This window comes from Prionailurus viverrinus, chromosome B2 (genome assembly GCF_022837055.1).
Source record: "Prionailurus viverrinus isolate Anna chromosome B2, UM_Priviv_1.0, whole genome shotgun sequence".
NCBI classification, from domain to species: Eukaryota; Metazoa; Chordata; class Mammalia; order Carnivora; family Felidae; genus Prionailurus; species Prionailurus viverrinus.
This window is the reverse complement of record NC_062565.1, coordinates 17,226,448-17,245,712: the sequence shown is the minus strand read 5'-3', so window position 1 is coordinate 17,245,712 and position 19,265 is coordinate 17,226,448. Positions and strand designations below refer to the sequence as shown.

The following is a 19,265-nucleotide window of genomic DNA, read 5'->3' as shown; positions in this document are numbered from 1 at the left end:
GGAGCATTATCTTCTGGGGAAACAGTAGGAACACAGGAATGTTTAAGATTGTCTTAATGATCTAAGATTCTTGCACACAGCTGCGTCCCAAGGAAGCTGGGACATGTCCTTTCAAGAACCTGTAGACAAGGATCAGGTTATGGTCAAAGAAAATGCACCGACTTCAGTCCTAATAAATTCTCATTTAGTTTCTCATCCAGGCAATGCCCTATTTTGGTTTTTGTCACATTCACACATGAGTATGGTCACTCAACTCACAAAAACTTGTCATATCAACCTGAGTTTTAAGTCTTGTTAATAATAATTTAAAAAATGTCTCACCTTGCAGGATCACAAGGGAGGAAAAGATAAGATGAAATCAAACAAACCTCTCCAGTTATAGGAACATGGCCTCCTCCACTGAGGTTGTGAGGTCCACTGTAGCAGTTGTCATTTCTGAAGGACAAATTTGATCAGGGTAGATGGCTCCTTCTTCACTCTTATTTTTTCCTCCCTGAGAAGTCTTAGGTCTCCAGGAAACTTGCTGGAGAAATATGCTTTTTCATTTCCCTGCACAACCCCATGTTCTGGGACAAACACAAGTGATGGTGAGCTACATTGTGAATATTCGTGCTCACTGACCCAAAATGTTCAAAAGTGGCTTCCACTTTTCCACTTTTTTTTAATGTAAAATTTTGTGTATGGGAAACTACGGTATGATTTTGGAATTTAACTCTCCATCTTCTGGAGGAACACTGTAACAATCCTCAAAGGTTATTCCCTCCTCTCAGACATAATAGGCAGTGACCTGAGTATGCATTGAGTGCATATGTAAATATATCATCCTGAGGATTGTATACAGAGAATAAAATAGGTCCACCCTCCCTTTCAGACAATGGTGATTCAGGCAGTGATATGGCAGCCATGGTGAATAAACATTGAGAAGGATTACATTCATCTGATCACTTTGTACTGGTTATTGATTTTTTTGGTGGATTGTCATTTGGAAGCACCCGCTAATACCATGGAATCTTCGACCATATGTTAAAAGCATACAGTAAGGCTGTTAGATAAAATACAAGATGACCAGTTTCAGTGGACTTTCTGATAAATTATGAACAATATTTTAAGTGTAAGTAGATCCCATTTAATATTTGGGACATATTTATGCAAGAAAGTATTTATTGTTTACCTGAAATTCAGACTAACTGGCAGTCCTGTATTTCTGTTTGCTAAATGTGACAAGCTTACATGCAGAGAACCAGTGCTCTGCCATGACAGCCATCTGAAACAAGAGGAGAAATCCCACGGGGGCCTCACAGATGATAGAAACTTCCTGGTAATCAGAAGACGCTCACAACATACCTAGTCTCTCTCCCGCCGCAGGGAGAGAACTTCTTCTCATGTCTGTTCTATATCCTGTGTGAGTAGCTGAGTGCGTGGACCAGCACTGGCATTAATGTTAGAGTTGCTACTTGTGATTATTCCTGTTGCCAGAGCTTTGACAAGTGGCATTTCAGTTTACTGAATACTTACTGAGCACGTACAACTTTGCAGAATGGTGTGCTAGGAGGAGGCTCTTTTCTCAAGGAGTTTAGAATCCAAAATGAAGAGTAACATGTTGACAACTGATGCCAATTTAAAGCAACATGTGAGGAGATACAGAGGAAGTATGATAAATTCTGTGAGGAGTGGGAGATGAGAGAGGGCTTCATGGAGGAGAGTAGGTGAACTGAGCTCATGGGGAAGGAAGAATCTTGTGTGGGCAGATGTAAGCCAACAACCTCCAGTGCCGCGAAGATAGAACCACTAAAGAGACAGAAATAGGAATGTGTGGTCAGAGTCCCTATTCCACCCGAGGAGGGAATGAGTCATTCGTTTGTTGACTAGATCTTTATTAAACACCAATACATACATTAACGTAAAATTGCACTTGTATAAAGAGCAATGAAGAAGAGACACACAGTCCCAGGAAGGGTAGTGTAGGAGGAATGACCCAGTAAGGGTGGTCGGATATAGTCTTTGTGAGGGAGACAGTGGTTGAGTTGAGCTCTGGGAGGAGAATAGAATTAGCCAGGTGACCAGGGGTGGTGAAGGCCTGGGAGGAAGAGGGTACATGACAGATAAAATAGTATGTACAAAGGCCCCGTCACAGAAGGAAGCGGGAGGCATTCAAAGGACTGAAAGAAAGCTGCTGTGTCTGGAGCAAAGAGAGCATGGTGGGATATTATGCCTGCCAGGGAGTAGGTAGCACCTGGATCCATGCAAGGCGTTTTGGAATCTTTTAGGGAATTCTATCATAACCCCCTGAGCCCTTTAGAGTCATTCTATGCTTCAAGTAGGAATGTAACATAACTGATGTTGAGTGGGAAAGAATGACTGGCTATACTGGTGAGAAGAGACCGGAAGGAAACCAGATAGCTGTGAGGAGACCAGTTAGGAGGCTACTTTAGTAATTTGGGCAAGAGTTGAGGGGAACCCATATACCCCAGCTTTCCTGATGATTTTTTTCTGCCTCATTTTCAGAGGAATCAGAAATAGCAGCACGAGGCCTCCAGTCAGCATGGCCACAGAGCACCTGGGTCTTGATGGCCCAGCAAGGTGGGAAGAATTCCACAGGTCTCTATGTATCGTTACTGCCGGAGGTAGGGCGCGGGGTATCATAACTGACCAGCGGCAGTTCAGCGGAGTCCCGAGTGGATATTTTAGGCCTCAGAGGCATCGGGGAATGCAGGCCAACTCAAAAGGCAGTTGGCTGTCAGAACCACCTTTCCTAGGCCAAACACCTGCCAACGTAGAGCCCCAGCTGCTTATGCTGTTGAGCCTCCTGTTGAGGCCTTCAGAGTCCTAGCACTTTGCCTCTCCCATTGGTTCCTCTCTTCCCAGGTGTGTCTGTGGCAGGAGAGCGGGATGGTTCTATGACTCTTGGAACCTCTCCGGCCAGTTCTAAAAGCACAGGGGCACCTCTGCTGTTCTTGGCCTTATTCACCAAACACTGGTGATGCAGGAGGCATCTCTTTTGCAGCATCCTTGGATATATAATTCGTACATTACATGCTTGTTACAAACTCTGGGAATTCAAAAGAACCCCTTGAAGTAGCCTTTTAATATCCACAAGCATGAATTGATGTAGGTGACATCATGTGTTGTTCACACTCGGAGCGGCCCCCGTGTGGGTGACATATTTGCTGACCTCCCAACTTTACCACAGGCCAAACCTCCCTTTGAGTAGCACTGGCCAAACCTCTGGGTATGTTGGACTTGTGTTCATGAATGCCAGGAAAGAAGGCAAAATTTGTTAGTACAGTGGGTCACATTGGCTCTCGGGCCCTTGGAAAAAATGCAAAGTATGGCTGTTAGACTCCTGGTTCCGGACAAGTCCTATTTTGGGGGTTCCATCAACCACGTGGATCTTACTAGAGGTTAACAGACCCTTCGAATGGTGCAACCCAGAGTTTTTCAATGTTGACACTAGGACATCTGGGCTGGGTAACTCTTGGCGGTAGGACTGTCCTGTGACTGTAGGGTGTTTGGTAGCATCCCTGGCTTCCTCCCAGTTCTGACAACCAAAACTGCCTCCAGACATCAGCAAATATTCCCGAGAAGGCAGAATTGCCCCTAGTTGAGAACCCCCGTGTACTCTACCTTCCTCATTTATGCCATGGGAAAATCAGGACCTGGAAAGGAAAGGATAGCTTTGGAGGGTCCACCATTCTGTAGAAACAACCCTGGAACGAACCCACAGGTCTCTGGAGTCCTAGGCGGGGTCTGTCTCCAGGGCCCCCCAAACAGATGATTATTCTGAACAAGGTTGTGTCTTTCTGTCCATGTCCCCCCTCCGGACCCTGCTCCTTTCCCCTTCCCTTTTGTCCGAAAATCTTCTTGTGTCCTCTTGCTCCTGAGGTCTTACTGGAAGCAATGAGACGTTCGCTAAGTTGAATTTCAACCTGACAGAAGAGTAGGTCCCAAGTAACATTCCAAACAGGATGAGAACCGAATCCTTTCATCTCTGCCTTGCCAGCAGTCTGGCAGCCCACCAGGCACAACATAGTTGCCGGGTGTGTATTTAGTGTGTGTGTTTTGTGCGTGCGTGCGTGCGTGTGTGTTAATCGGCTAGCATGACAGGTTATCTTTATATTCCTTGTCTCGTATCCTGGTAAGATCTCGCTCGTGGACAAGTGTCCTTCTGTCCGTCTTTTGCTTTTAGAACTGATTCGTGTAGCCTTTGTTCACACAAATGTATAAATAACGGGCAATAACCGCAAGTGATCATTTTCAACATTTATTTTTTTGGGGGACAGAGAGAGACAGAGCATGAACGGGGGAGGGGCAGAGAGAGAGGGAGACACAGAATCGGAAACAGGCTCCAGGCTCCGAACCATCAGCCCAGAGCCTGACGCGGGGCTCGAACTCCCGGACCACGAGATCGTGACCTGGCTGAAGTCGGACGCTCAACCGACTGCGCCACCCAGGCGCCCCGCAAGTGATCATTTTCTACAGAGTGGGCATATCCCAAAAGAGGAAGCGTACAACTTCCAGTGGCGCACGACCGCGGACCTTTTCTAAATGAATCATGTCAGAGCAAAGCCCAGGGTGAAGGCCGACAAACTCAGACTGCACCGCAGCAAGCATGTTGCTGACACAACAGTCCATTTCTTGGTGTAACCGCATTTTTACAGGACTCAGGGCACGAGGCTATGAGGGTGCTGTGTGCCGAGCACGGAGGCTCAGGGGCTCACCCTGGCCACTACTCCTTGCCTCTCGGCATTTTTCTCACATCGGGACCATGTGAGAAAGGGGCCCCGGCACCCCAGATGGGCCCTGCTCTAGAAGGTGTCATTGCTCTTCTCTGAATTTCACCAAGAGCAGGCCTCACTTAATAATCAAACACGTTTGCTATCCAGAAGTTGAAAGGAAGTGGTTTTGTGGCTTTTTGTGCATTCTTTACATTTAAGTTTTGTGTCACTTGGTTATTGACATGAAGAAGCTTTTCTGCTGTTTGACCTCTTTAGAAGCTCGTTCGCTCTCTGTGTGCTTCTCCCAGAATCTGGACCAAAGTTTGAAGGTTTGGAACCACCTGAAGCCATGCAGGCAACGTAGGACACCCCCTTGGTGACCGTGCCCACACTTCCCAACCAGGGTGAGTGTGAAGCCGACTGAGGTCATTAAACTCTCAGAAGGGGTAATGTCTATTCAGATCGCAGGACACAGAGTCATAAACCTTTCAGTGCTGATTGTGCCTCAAAGTAACGTAAAGCTGGTGACCGTCTGGGGGAAAGGTTATTTATTACTTCATAGGCTTCTGGCATCGCCGATGTTATTTCTAGAAGAGCTGCAATATGAAACCAGAAAACGCACACCTCATTTCTCTCTGTTGGCACTTGGTGCTGCTGCTGGTTTTTTTTTTTTTTTTTTCTGGGGGGGGGGGTCCAGTGGAGTCTCTTTGTGCAGGATGGAGGGGGGACCTGGAAACACGACCCAGATCTGCACAGTTTGTGTGAAGGAGCCAGACACGGGAAGGAGGTCGGGAGGGAAACGTGCTTGGTCTTTTGTGCTCCGCCAGGTAGGTAGGGTGTCCCTTCCTCCCCTCTTCCCGTGTCCCCAGGCGAGCTGAGAAGCCTTACAAAATAGAACCCTCTGCCAGCCCGAGGGATCCTCCCATTACCTTTGCTCTGAGAGCCTTGCAGGGAGTGCCGTTTCTACAGGGAAGGTATGTGTGGAAGGCGCTCTCTCCCTGGAACCCTGTTACTCAGAAACATTTCCCAGTTAACCCAAGTTTAATGACCTTTCTGCCCCAAAGGCCCGCCTGGAAGAGGGGCAGGAATGGCAAATCCCAAGCTTTTCAAGAAAGCAAATTATTGGGGCACCTGGGTGGCTCAGTGAGTTAAGCATCTGACTCGGTTTCGGCTCAGGTCATGATCCCACGGTTTGTGGGTTCGAGCCCCACGTTGGGCTCTGTGCTGGCAGAGCAGAGCCTGCTTGGGATTCTCTCTCTCCCTTTCTCCCTCTGCCACCTCTCCCACTTGGGTGCTCCCTGTCTCTTTCAAAATAAATAAATAAACTTAAAAAAAGTAAAAAAAAAAGCAAATTACTTTTTCAGTTTCTTGTAATTCAAGTATCTGATCCTTGAAAACAACAGAAACCCATGAAAGCTCGGTGTGATAGGGCAGACTTTGAAGGTGAGTTTTTAGTCCTGTCCACCCCAAAACCAGCCTTATAAGGGAGTGCCTCTGTGAATAATGTTATGGGTACATACAGTAATTTAATATTAGAGCTGTAGGCATGCTTTACTATTAGCAAAATCGACTGTATATACAATGGAATTTTGTGTGCATGCTCTTACTCAAACCAAAAAAGATACCCCACAGAAATAACACGCAAACATGTGTGGTCTGCAACACATCCCCTCCCCTTTCCGTAACACTAGGAATAATCGACATAATTTCTGATTTGCTGAATAATAGGGGCAGATACTATTTTAAGACATACTGAGCAAATATTAATATTAGCCAGCCATTTTTACGTTTAGGATGAGGACGAAAGCAATACCAACACGTCAAAACTTTGAGAGGTCAGGTTGGATGGTCACCTAAAGGGTGTGGTGTTTAGGAGCAGGGTTGCAATGATGGCCCCTTTGAAACAAACCAAAACAAACAAAACCCCCATAGAAACAAAGCTTCTTCCCTATCTGCTTGCCTAACTGTCGGGGATGGTACCATTGGGAACTCTTTCATTTAGCTCTTCTTTTATTTTTTTATTTTTAATTTTTTTTTCAACGTTTATTTATTTTTGGGACAGAGAGAGATAGAGCATGAACGGGGGAGGGGCAGAGAGAGAGGGAGACACAGAATTGGAAACAGGCTCCAGGCTCTGAGCCATCAGCCCAGAGCCTGACGCGGGGCTCAAACTCATGGACCACGAGATCGTGACCTGGCTGAAGTCGGACGCTTAACCGACTGTGCCACCCAGGCGCCCCTCTTCTTTTATTTTTTATGTTTATTTATTTTTGAGAGAGAGGGAGAGAGAAGGAGAGAGAGAGAGAGAGACAGAGCGTGAGGAGGGGAGGGGCAGAGAGAGAGGGAGACATAGAATCTGAAGCAGCTCCAGGCTCTGAGCTGTCAGCATAGAGTCTGACATGGGGCTCGAACTCCCAAACCACGAAATCATGACCTGAGCAGAAGTCAGACACTCAGCTGAGCCACCCAGGTGCCCCGATTTAGCTCCTCTTTTAAAACACAGGTAACCCAGGGTGCCTGGGTGGCTTGGTCGGTTAAGCATCAGACTCTCGATTTTGGCTGAGGTCATGGTCTCTCATGATCATGATCTCACGGTTATGAGACTGAGCCCCACAACAGGCTCCAGCCTGAGCATAGAGCCTACTTAAGATTCTCTCTCCCTCTGCCCCTCTCCCTCACACATGTGCTCTTTTCTCTCTCAAAAAATTGAAACAACAACAACAACAACAAAACAAAGGTAACCCTATAAAAGGGCTAGTAGTCACTTATATTGTGGAAATACCGAGTTCTTTCTATTTCTCCAGGCCTAGCATAGTCAGCCATATGTACCCAAGAGTTTACTACAAGGATTAATAGTCATGAACAGAGTGGAAGATGTACATCGAAGAGCTCCCCAAAGGCCTTCTTCCCCCTCGCAAATCTCTGCCTTGGCAGACCCCCAAACTGCCCTGTGGTAGAAACACCTGGGAAGGCAGTAGTAGAGCGAGGCGGACTTAGAATCAGGTGGAACAGGTTTTCAATCCAGACTCTCCGCTTAAAAGCTGTGTGCCTTTGGGTAGAAGATGATGATCTCTTGCCCCACTCACTGCCCGCCCCGCTGCCGGCTTTGAGCAAAGGGCTTGCATCAACCAGCTGACTGACAGGACTGGGGTAGGTATGGGAACACGTCTGGAGGGTTCTTGACCCCTTGAGGACCTGGGCATCTGGAAGTGGGGACGGTGTTGAAGAGGAAGAAGATGCCGTTGGCTAGTCATGGAATATGAACTATTTCTCAGTTTTCTTGGGGGTGGGCCTTCTTCACACCTATCAGCAAACATTCTCAGTGCTGAAGGATATGTGGTATTGGGGTGTGTGTGTGTGTGTGTGTGTGTGTGTTGCTGAAGAATTCTTCCTGGAGTTGGTGCTGTATAATTTCCAGCATTTGTTTGTGCCCTGGTTATCTCACTGCGGGGACAAAGCATGCAGCGTTACGAGTTATTTCTTCATTATTATGAAAACAAAGCCAATTGGAAAAGTAAGTTCAGATACAGCCTGAGATTTGTTGGGGCTACTAGCCATGTTCTTTTGGACGAGATTTGAGAAGCTGAGCACCCCGGGGGTGTAGGACCGTGATCATTAGTGACAATAATGATAAATAATGATAAAAATTTTTAAAAGCCATTGTAAAAAGGTTACATTTGCATTCCTCTTTTCAAGTCTCCTAGCATTTTCAGTGTCTTGTTGGCTTGTATAACAACTCTGTAACATAAGCTCAGTAAAGGAAGTTAGTAGCTCCATTTTATAGATGGGAAAACTGAGTCTTTGGAAGGCTTAGTAACTTTCCCACTAGTGCTTTGCAGGGCTAGGATCAGAAGCCAGATCTTTGGATGCTTAGTTTATGCTAAAAATCAGTCATCGAGGTAGAACAGCTTATTCATTTTTTAAATCATATGTTCATTCAATATATATTTTATTTGCCACAGGTCATATAGGGCATTAGGAATACAAAGATAGGGGCGCCTGGTTGGCTCAGTCGGTTGAGCATCCGACTCTGGCTCAGGTCATGATCTCACTGTTTGTGAGTTCGAGCCCTGCATGGGGCTCTGTGCTGACAGCTTGCTTCCGAGTCTGTGTCTCCCTCTCTCTCTGTCCCTCCCCTGCTCGCTCTCTGTCCGTCCCCCTCTCACAAATAAATAAACATTTAAAAAATTTTTTACAAACACAAAGATGAATGCGTCGCCATCAGTGTCCTCAAAGAACGGTTAAATCGTATCCTCTCTTTTATAAACCGTACCTGGTCTATAACTTTAACTTTCCTAATTAAAAAAATGGAGGCCAGGGGCGCCTGGGTGGCGCAGTCGGTTAAGCGTCCGACTTCAGCCAGGTCACGATCTCGCGGTCCGGGAGTTCGAGCCCCGCGTCATGCTCTGGGCTGATGGCTCGGAGCCTGGAGCCTGTTTCCGATTCTGTGTCTCCCTCTCTCTCTGCCCCTCCCCCGTTCATGCTCTGTCTCTCTCTGTCCCAAAAAAAAATTAAAAAAAAAAAAAATTAAAAAAAAAAAAATGGAGGCCAACTACCTAGCAGGTTTGTCTATTTTGATGGGAATGACTGGAGAGATTACATGGACATAGGTCATGGAAGGTCCAGGATATATCGTGGTTGTTGATAACTCATACCTTGTTTTTATCTTAGTTTCCCTGCTTCCCCTAATTCTTGCTCCACTCATATCCCCAAATGGGCTAAGTGTGGGGAAGGAAATATCACACCGGCTCAGGGATGAGGCCTACAAACCACCACACAGCCACTGCTGTGATCCGTAAGACTCTTGTCTCGTCCTGAGGACGTCACATCGGGAGCTCATCTCCTTGGAAGAAACCTCCACCTTAACCACCTCCCCAATTCCTCAGCTTCATCTGATTTTGAAGCATTTCTTTTAAAGAAATAGACAAAGCAAAAACCTTCAGTATTCTGGAGAGTTCCCCAACATGGAAAATTGGCAGCAAATATTTGCCCGGACCAGATTTGCAAAGGGCTGTGGTTTAATGAGTCCCTTTGCCTTGCAGCCCGCTGGCCCCGATTCTGTTTGCTGTGAGTTCGTGGTGCCTAAGCTCTGGCTCTCAGATGTCCAGGGTAGGGCAGGAGGAAATTAACGAGAAACTTCCCAGAAGAGAGAACCAAAGGGGCTTTGCTCTAAAGATTTACTTTTTCTGCCCCTTGAAAATTTCTGGCGGCTGCATCGCTGACAGGTTTGTGGCAACATTCTTTTGGCCCAGGTAAATGTTTGCTCTCTTTTTTTCTTCCTACTTTGTGCGTTCAAGAGCGTATGGGTCTTGATTCCCTCCCTGCCCTTAGGTGGAAACACGCAATCTACCTTCCTTGAGTGTACAAGGAAAACATAGACTTTGTTCACTCCTCAGATTCTCTGCCTGAAGCAAGTTTAGGAATGTATGTGTGGTTAAGACTATTCTGGAACCTGGCTACCATTCCACAGTTCGAATTTGGCTTCAATTGTTATCTCAGGATAGCGTTCTTGGGGAAAAGCATTTCCATCCACACAGCCCAGAAAATCAAAATAGAAAACTGTTGAGCTAAACACAATATAGATTTGTTAAAATAATAAAATAATTTAAAGCCTAGCAAATACATGGAAAAGAGGTTTGTGGAGGAGCGAAGAAAAGCGACACTCCTGGACTTCAGATAGATGTGGTTTTGTAAATCATGACATCTGCTTTATCTGAAGGTCATAAATAAAATCAGGTGACATTTTAACATATAGAATCATCCATTAAAGTGTAAACTCTGTGCCAGATTCTCATCCAATAAGATTAGAGGGAAATGATAATAGAAAAGAAGTTATTCCATTTTTCCCCATTGTATTCCTGATGGTGAAAATCTTGGATAACTAATAGCGGAGCAGGAAATCTAAAGGAAATGAACAATAAGTCCTTGGCTAATTTTTAATTCTCATGATTGCATGATATGCACAGCGATTGCATTTCTGGCTTTGAGGCCATTTTAAAACGATTCAACATATGCTCAGTGTGGGGTATGTATTCCAGATAAACCATTGTTTCAATGTTTAAAATCATTTAAATCAGATAATCAGGCAGGATTTTGTAGCTTTTTTTTCTTTTTCTTTTCTTTCTTTCTTTCTTTCTTTCTTTCTTTCTTTCTTTCTTTTTTTTGCAGGGGGTGGTGGTGGTGGTTCTGATTAAATGTAAAACAATTCAAAGAAGTTCAAGAGTCTGGTCTGCATGATTAATAGTCTGCAGTGGATATTAGAAATCCAGACAGACTAAAGGCAAAATGCCTTCCTCTCGTAGACAGACTGTATTCTAACCTCCAAGGACCCTGCATATTTAGTCACTCTCTCAATTCAACTGCCTTTTGCCAGCCCGGGCTTCACTGGATTAGAGAGTAGTGGAAAAAACCCCTCCCAGGAGTGATCGTATCAAATTCCCCGAGTGTTTAATCTGTCTGGCACATGGATGGCCCTCTTGGGCTGTGGAGAATGCACAGCACAGAGCCGTCTTGGGCTGGCGTGCTTGTGCTTGGAAAGTGAAAGCAGGCTGTTATTTTCTCCTCCCCAACTCGCATTCCTGGCCTTCGACATCATGAGGCCATCGTTTGGTTGGAATGGAAGAGTGTGCGTTAAGGTCACACGTGGAAAGGTTCATTTCTGTCTGGGACATTTACACAGGAAGCCTCTAACCTCTTGTGGTAGATGGAGGCCTATCCTCTTCACAGAAAGGAAGCTCATTAGTTCTCACCGAAATTTTAATTTATGGTTCCTTACGCCTGTACCCTTGCAAACCATAGTCAAGATGAAGAGCAGCCCATTTTCCCCAAAATAGTCCACGTAGAGCATCTCCTACTTTTAATGGGTTCAGGTCTAGACTTTGCCGCTTATTAGCTCTGACCCTGGGCAAACATCTTGATTTCTCTGTGTCTCAGTTTCCTTATCTTTCAAACAGGGACAATAACAGGACCTCTGTCCTAGGGTTATTGTAGAAATTGGACAAGACCACTGTGGGTACAACTTAAAGCAGTTGCCGTGTACATAAGAAGCACTCAGTTAATATTTATTAGTATTATTATTAAAGCCCTATATCCTGATCTTTCACTTACTTTTGGTATTCCCTTACGCATCCTTTCTTTCGTGAGCCCTGGAACATATTAATAGAATTCTCAATATATCCCCTTTATCAATAAATATTTGCCAAATGCCATCATGCGTAGGGCATTCTGTTTTGAGAGGCTTTGGGACACAATCTAACAAGTTAACTACTCATGCAGTCTGGCCTTTCCGTGTGTATAGTAGATCGAAAGACAGTCAAAATTTGGGGGGGAGGGAGACAGCAGGCAAGAGTAAACCGGGTGACACTTGAAGAAGTTGGGGGTTATCTGCCCTGAAGGAGAAGAGCTTAATACTGGAACGTCAGTATGGAATCATGGGATAAATAATCCTTGGTTATTTCATATGCACATATTGGGAATGAGTGGGGATGTTAAGAGTATACAGGGGGACCTTTTGGTACCCATTAGAGTAATGAGGTGCACCCAAAGGGCGGAACTCAATTACAGGTCCTGAGTGGGGAAATTAAGCAGAAGGAAGACTGGAAGAGACAGAAATGTTGGCTTATTCTAGGAAAGGGGAGGCAGAGATGGCCCTATGCCTTCTAGATTCCGTGGGAAGAGAATGGGAAGAAGGGAAAGAGTGGCCACCAGTGTTCCTTGGAGGTGAACAAAGGGCAGCGGGAGAGGAACAAGGGTCTGCTCCTGTTGTCACTGTCAGAGATGAAGAGGTGGCTGTTCCTGGTACGGGGTAGAAAGGCAAGAAGAGACTGGCCCCAGAGCCTGCAGGCTTTCTACACCTTCTGCATGGCAGCAGTGACCACTAGGTGATCACAGCAGGTGTGGGCTCTGTAATTGACTCCCTGAGAGAAGGAACCAGGGTGCTGGGTGGAGCCATCCGGCCCCAGCATCCAGCACGGGCTCAGAGTAGGAACCAGCCATCTACTCCGGTAGTCATCACAGAATGGTGTCTGTAAAGCTTGAGGGCAAGAAACGGTCACCCAAGAATTGAATCTCTGGCCAAGGTGTCCTTTGAGTATGAAAGCAGCAGGCAGAGATCATCAAGGGTTGAAAAGCTCAAGAAATACAGCATCTGTGGGTCCTTTCTGCAAATAAAAACTGTGTCTTGAAAACCAATCCAGCCAAATAAAAAAAAATGAATCAAAATAAAGAATTCAGGAACTGAGAGGCTGTGGATTCATTTAAAATAGAAGCGAGACCAAGCAACCGTAGGAAGTATGGCTAAAGAATAGAACTAAAAGATCACAGGTAAATATTATAACTAATCCAATTGGGGATGGGAGGAAAGGGGTAGGAAAAAATATGGTAACTTCTTTTCTCATCTTTTCTGTGAGGGAATCAGTAGGTGCGACTTCACGTTGTAAGGGACAGCTTAAAAATAACAATAACATCAGCTCTTAAAATTTTGCATAAACATTTTCTTAATTTAGGGAGCTCTTTTAAGATGGTGAAGAAACATTGATCTGAAATTCATCAGCCACTTCAGTTTTTAGTTTCTCATCTGAAAACTCAATCGAATCCTTTAATTTAAAACTGCATAAGTGGGGCGCCTGGGTGGCTCAGTCGGTTAGGCCGCCGACTTCGGCTCAGGTCATGATCTCGCGGTCCGTGAGTTCGAGCCCCGCGTCGGGCTCTGTGCTGACAGCTCAGAGCCTGGAGCCTGTTTCAGATTCTGTGTCTCCCTCTCTCTGACCCTCCCCCGTTCATGCTCTGTCTCTCTCTGTCTCAAAAATAAATAAACGTTAAAAATTTAAAAAAAAAAATAAAAAAAAAATAAAACTGCATAAGTATAATCTCATTTTTGTAAACATCAATGTGGAATCATGGGATAGTTTATCCTGGGTTATCTGGGACATGAACTTCCATATATTCATCTGGCTTTATACCTGTATAAGTACCTGGAAAGATGTCTGGAAGAATGCCCGCCAAATATCACTAATGGTGATTTCTGCCTGGTTAGATTTTGGGTGATTTTTAAATGTTACCAAAATTGTTTCCTACATTACTTGAATTTTTCAAGGGTATTTGCTGGACTTTAACTTGTATTTCATTCTTTCAACAAACCTCTACAGAGAGTTTTCAATTTTAGTTCTCTAGTGGTGTGGATGGCAAAACTTTTGTCTTAGAGCTATATCCTGGGATAGTAATTTCAATCAATTAATGTGTTGTCCTTATGACCAGTCATGTTGGCGGGGAAGTTGTTTACACTAAAGCTGGTCATCTTTTTGTAGAACAAGAGGTAATTCTTTTGGAGGGCTTAAGAATAAGAAATTGGGGGAGAGGTGTCATTGGTACAGATGAAATGTATTTACTAAATAATGCCCTAAACAAGGCATTGTTCTCAACTGGCTGTGATTTTGCACTCTCTCCCCTCTGGGGAACATTTTAGATTGTCATAACTGAGGTGGGAGGAATGTCTGGGGTCCAAGGATGCTACTAAACATAAATGCACAAGACAGCCCCCAGAACAGAGAACTATCTGGCCCCAAGTGTCAATAAAGCCAGCCTAGAGAAAAACTGCTCTAAAGTCTTAGAAAAGAAACCGTTATATAGACAACTAATTCACTCACAGGAGTGAGCCCCGAGGCAAAGGATCCTATTTGAAGATGAAATCTCTCTATGAAGCTAAGTTGATTCTTTCTGGCCACTGGAGTTTTTAGCCGAAGTACGTTTATTAAAAACAACCTCTCTGCTTTTTACTGGGCCCTAATTAATCCTTAATTACAGTATCAATTTGTTTGTCACCGAGGGATGAGAAATTGTCATTGTAATCACGGGGGTAAGTCTAACCAAGGGTCGATGTAGTTTTCAGTGGTACCTTCAGTACCAACTCCACTGAGCCGGTCTCCGATCTTAATCTTTACTAGCCGAGCAAGCCCAGCCAGGCTATTTGACCTCTCTGTGAAAACAGCGGATGGTCCAGATCGGTTGCAGGAAGCAGGAAGTTAATGCAGGAAGACTGGACCCATTTTGATATACAAGCGTACCCTCTCCTCATTCGCCATAAGGACGAGCCATCAACAGATGGAAGCAGGTTGGCGTCAGTTGAGTAGAGATTCTGCTCTCAGCCCAACAGCTCTTACAGCACCCGTGCCAAAGAAAACCTCTACATGTTGGAATTACCTGTCTGGCTCGTGACTACAAACAGCCCTCACAGAAAAATCTCAGCATCTCTGGCTGCTGTTCTCGGGACCTCTTCCTGAAGTCAAGATTCCTTGAAGTCAATTCCTTTATTTGAGCCACAGTCTTTTCTCTCTGGCCAGTGCTTCCTGCAGATGTATCTTTTCAAGAAACTAACCCTGGAAATGGCTTGTGACATACCGTCTGACTCTAACGCGCAAAGAACAAATTGGCTCTCGGACTCGTTAGATGCCAGATGAACTGATGAACTGAGTTTTTGGTCTGAAGCCTTGATAAGGTCAGACGTCTTTGCAAAAAATAAAAAGCTACCACTTCCTTGGCTTCAGGCAGGTGGGTTTCAAAGATCTTTTCATAATGCCTCCACACCTGTACATTGACTCAACTCTATCGTATGTAGCTTAAGAACATAGACTTGGCTTTATGATAATATAAAGTCCTTTGGTACTGGGGAGCAACGTGGGTATCCAGGGTTGTCAGAGGCATTGGCTTTCAGCGGCATATGCTGATTGCTACATACACTATCAATTTACAACAGAGGTCCTAGGGGGCAAGAGCATGGGGTGGGGTGCGGGGTTGTGGGGGCAGCACTGAGGAGCTAGGACAACAAGAAAAACATGCAGCTATTATTATCAATGATTATTGAGATATGGGTCTTGTCTGAGGGGAGGATAATTGCTTTTTTTCAATTATCTTCCATAAACTGATCCTATCTGAATATTTTATCTGAGGCTTATGATAAAGCTTATTTCTAAGCATATGCCACAACCCTAGATTGCATTTAAGTAGAGAAACGTAAGAAGGGTAAGGGGCTTTGCCTTACAGGAGTCAGTGCCCTCGACCACAGCAGTGAGCCTCAACTCTACAGTCCCTAAAAACATTCTCAGTTCACCCTGAGCCGATGAGGCTCAGAAGACAGACAGTTCCGAAGACAGAATGAAAATTAATTTAGAGCAAGAAATATTATTGTGGAGGAAGTCAGGACTCTAATCACATCTGTGCTCTGCTAGTTCGTGGGTATGTGTAGCTGCGTTTGTTTCAAAACATTACTGTATTGGGGGGGGGTGGTTACTACAAGTGTATTTTGATGAGCCTTTACTATTATACATTGTATTTTTGCCCTCTAAGTGGCCTTTTGGGCACGCCGTTTAGACATTACCTGACTAGTACACCCCAGGCTACTGCGTGAGGATGTTACCTACCTCAGCTGTTCACTTTTGGTGGTGTTGTCCTTTTGCACTGATACTTGTGCAATTGTTTGACTTTTTTTTTCAGTTTCAATCTTACTATTTTACGAAAAGTGGAAAATGAAGTGATACATGACATTTGAAACTAGGAGCCAGACACATAGATGTCGTTAACCTAATGCAATGGAGTCTTTGGACCAAGTGGGCACAACTTAGACTTCCAGTAGGCACTTGCCATGAGAGAGAATGAAAATAAAGAACATGTATGAAATGCTGAAAATATGCTGTCAACTACTGGGCTAAAGGATTTTCTTGGTAAACTTTAGCTCCTTGAGAACAACTTGCTCCTCATAAGACAGAAGTCTAATGTTGGGAATTTTGCAGGCAATTTTTAGGAACAATTATATTATGGGCAAATCTTAGAGCTTTCTAAGATCTAAACAAACAAACAAACAAACAAACAAAAAAAGCCCCTTCTCCCCTGAAAGTTTTCTCCCATACTCAAAAGATCTGAAAAACAGTGGGATAGTATCCCTCTAGTCATATTTCAGACAGAAACCTTAAGACAGATTCTTAGGGCATTCTTTTCTCTCCGTCCAGTATACTCCCTTGCCCTCATGAATGGACAGGGACACATTCTTCCACTCCCTGTATCCAGACGCATGAATTCTACCATTCTTTTGCAGACTGGCCTTTCCCCGGCAAGATGCAATGTAATTGCCAATAGTTGCAAAGTGATATTTCCTGGACAGACTTATGTATTTCCTAAGTCTCCCTTAGCACACATTTACAGCCTCACTCAAAGATGGTTATTCCTGGTCATGGGTAAGTACAAGCATTTTGTGTTGGTTTTCACTAGATTTTCTTTCTTTCTTTCTTTCTTTCTTTCTTTCTTTCTTTCTTCTTTCTTTCTTTCTTCCTTTCAAGTTTATTCATTTATTATTTCTGAGAGAGAGAGAGAGAAAGCACAAGCAGGGGAGAAAGAGGGAGACACAGAATCCGAAGTAGGCTCCAGGCTCCAGGCTCTGAGCTGTCAGCACAGAGCTGATGTGGGGCTTGAACTCAAAAGCCACGAGAGCATGACCTGAGCCAAGTTAGACACTTAACTGACTGAGCCATCCAGGCACCCCTTCACTATTTTCTAAGAGGATCGCCTTTCCTGAATTTATCCTTAATTTGGATTCATGTGTCATTCTCTCTGGCCTGACTAGTCCTGAAGGAAATTTAGTTTCCTACTAAAGATGGAAAGTGCTTGTAACATTTGGAACCTCAGGTATTTTATATTATCACTAACAAAGATGTCAGTTATCACTAATTATATTACATTTGAGTAGCACTATATTATTTACAAATCATTTTTTAAAATTTATTTATTTATTTTGAAAGAGAGAGAGTGAGCGAGCAGAGGAGGGACAGAGACAGTAAGAGATGAGGGAGAGGGAATGAATCCCAAGCGGGCTCTGCACCATCAGCATGGAGCCCCATGTGGGGCTCGAACTCACGAGCCCATGAGATCATGACCTGAGCGGAAACCAAGAGTCTGACACTTCACCGACGGAGCCACCCAGGCGCCCCACGAATCATTTTCACAGCCAGGCCTTTCTGCTCTCTGATTTTGTATCTGGGTACGAGGAAATGGGAAAGAGGCAAAATAATCCCACCATTCCCTCCAACAGTCCTGGTGTTCATACCAGCAAATGCCCCTGCCCTCGGGTTAGGCAGTCATCCCTCAGCCCCATCTAGCTCCTCTTCCAGCAGCAGGGGGTGGGGGGTGGGGAGACAATCTTACATGGCATTTTTGAGCTATTCTGCTGAGTCTGGAGAACATAGAAATAAGCATACTTTCAAGTATTCTGGATTCTACGTATTGATCTTATCATTTAACTCTCAGGTGGAAACCTTCTTTTTCTGATTTTCCAATGAATCTAGGGCACATTTCAGGAGATCCCACATACTCGAGACATGAGCCAGTATGTCAATTTACTAATTTGCCATGTTTTTATTCCTTTCTCAGTGACTTGTCTATTGTTTGGGGGCATCCCTTTTTCAGAGTGGGGTATGTGGGTGGAAGAATCAGGTATCAGGGACATGTATGGAATTGGGGAAAACAGACTTGATTTCAGGCTCAGAGAGATATTTGACCTGAGCCTTTGAAAAACTTAACGGGAAACTCTTGAGCTGATAACATACCTCTCCAATGCAAAAACGCTTGAAAGAGATCTGTTCAGAGGGCCCCGTGAAGGATGTTGATTAGTTTTAGAGACTTAGAAGAAGGACAATCAGAAGTGTGATCCCATGGGCTTGCCCACTGTCTGGGGGAAGAGGGGAGCAGCTGGGCACTCTGGGACTTTTCAGTTGCAAAGAAATCCATAATGTAGAAACAGCTAATGGGAAGAGTATAGTTATTAGACTCTATTTTTGCCACTGTTGGTAAAATGATTCCTATTATCAGATGGATGCCTTGGGATGTTTTGACCCAATTCTATTAACCTTCCATTGATTGAGGCCTCTTGTTCTGATTCCCAGGACACCCATTCCCCTTCTGGTTAATACTTGGCTTTTCCCTGTAAGTTTTCAGGTAGGGATGATGTGAACGGCCAGCAACCTGTTTCTTATGGCAACAGTTTCTCAAGAGGAACCAACAGATCGGCTTCTGATTGTAGCAGAGCTTCCCATAGAGTCCAGGGAGATAATCACACCCGTGTGGTTGCTTATTCTGGTCCATTGTATTTTTAGTAAGTTTGTCATTCTAGAGGATACCCTAAGCGCATCTGCATGTTGGTTGATGTCACCCACGAACACAGATAGGAGCAAATTTCTGGGATTTCAAAGCAGAGCACCAGCTCTTTCTGGAGGTACCAACCATCCTGAGTTCTATCTGACTTTCCCACCTACTATTTTTCAACTGATTTCTACAGGTTGTGTGTCCGTCTCTTCTCCATTTGGTTAATCTGAGTAAATTCCTGAGGGTCGGGTTTGTCCTGGAACAAAGATGAAACTTTTTTTTTTTTTTGACGCGTAGGACTTATGGTCGAATGTGGTGACCACACCTGGAAACCCGAGGCCAGCAGCTGGGCTGGCTGGCCCCTCCCCCCTCATTAGCATCTCTGTTTCCTTGACCTCTAACCAAAACGTGGCAAATGAAAAAAAA

The 19,265-nt window shown here is 44.6% G+C and overlaps 1 protein-coding gene and 1 long non-coding RNA gene across 3 annotated transcripts in view; one reads left to right on the top strand and one right to left on the bottom strand.

The window, feature by feature from the left end:
* NEDD9 (neural precursor cell expressed, developmentally down-regulated 9) overlaps positions 1–19,265 on the bottom strand; it is a 184,968-nt gene that overhangs the window by 70,635 nt on the left and 95,068 nt on the right. The gene's annotated exons all lie outside the window — the stretch shown is intronic.
* The window catches only part of LOC125166064 (uncharacterized), a 43,089-nt gene continuing 38,372 nt past the window's right edge, over positions 14,549–19,265 (top strand). The window contains exons 1-2 of the long non-coding RNA XR_007152332.1: positions 14,549–15,260; positions 16,801–16,939. This is a non-coding gene — a long non-coding RNA (uncharacterized LOC125166064). The remainder of the gene's footprint in view (positions 15,261–16,800; positions 16,940–19,265) is intronic.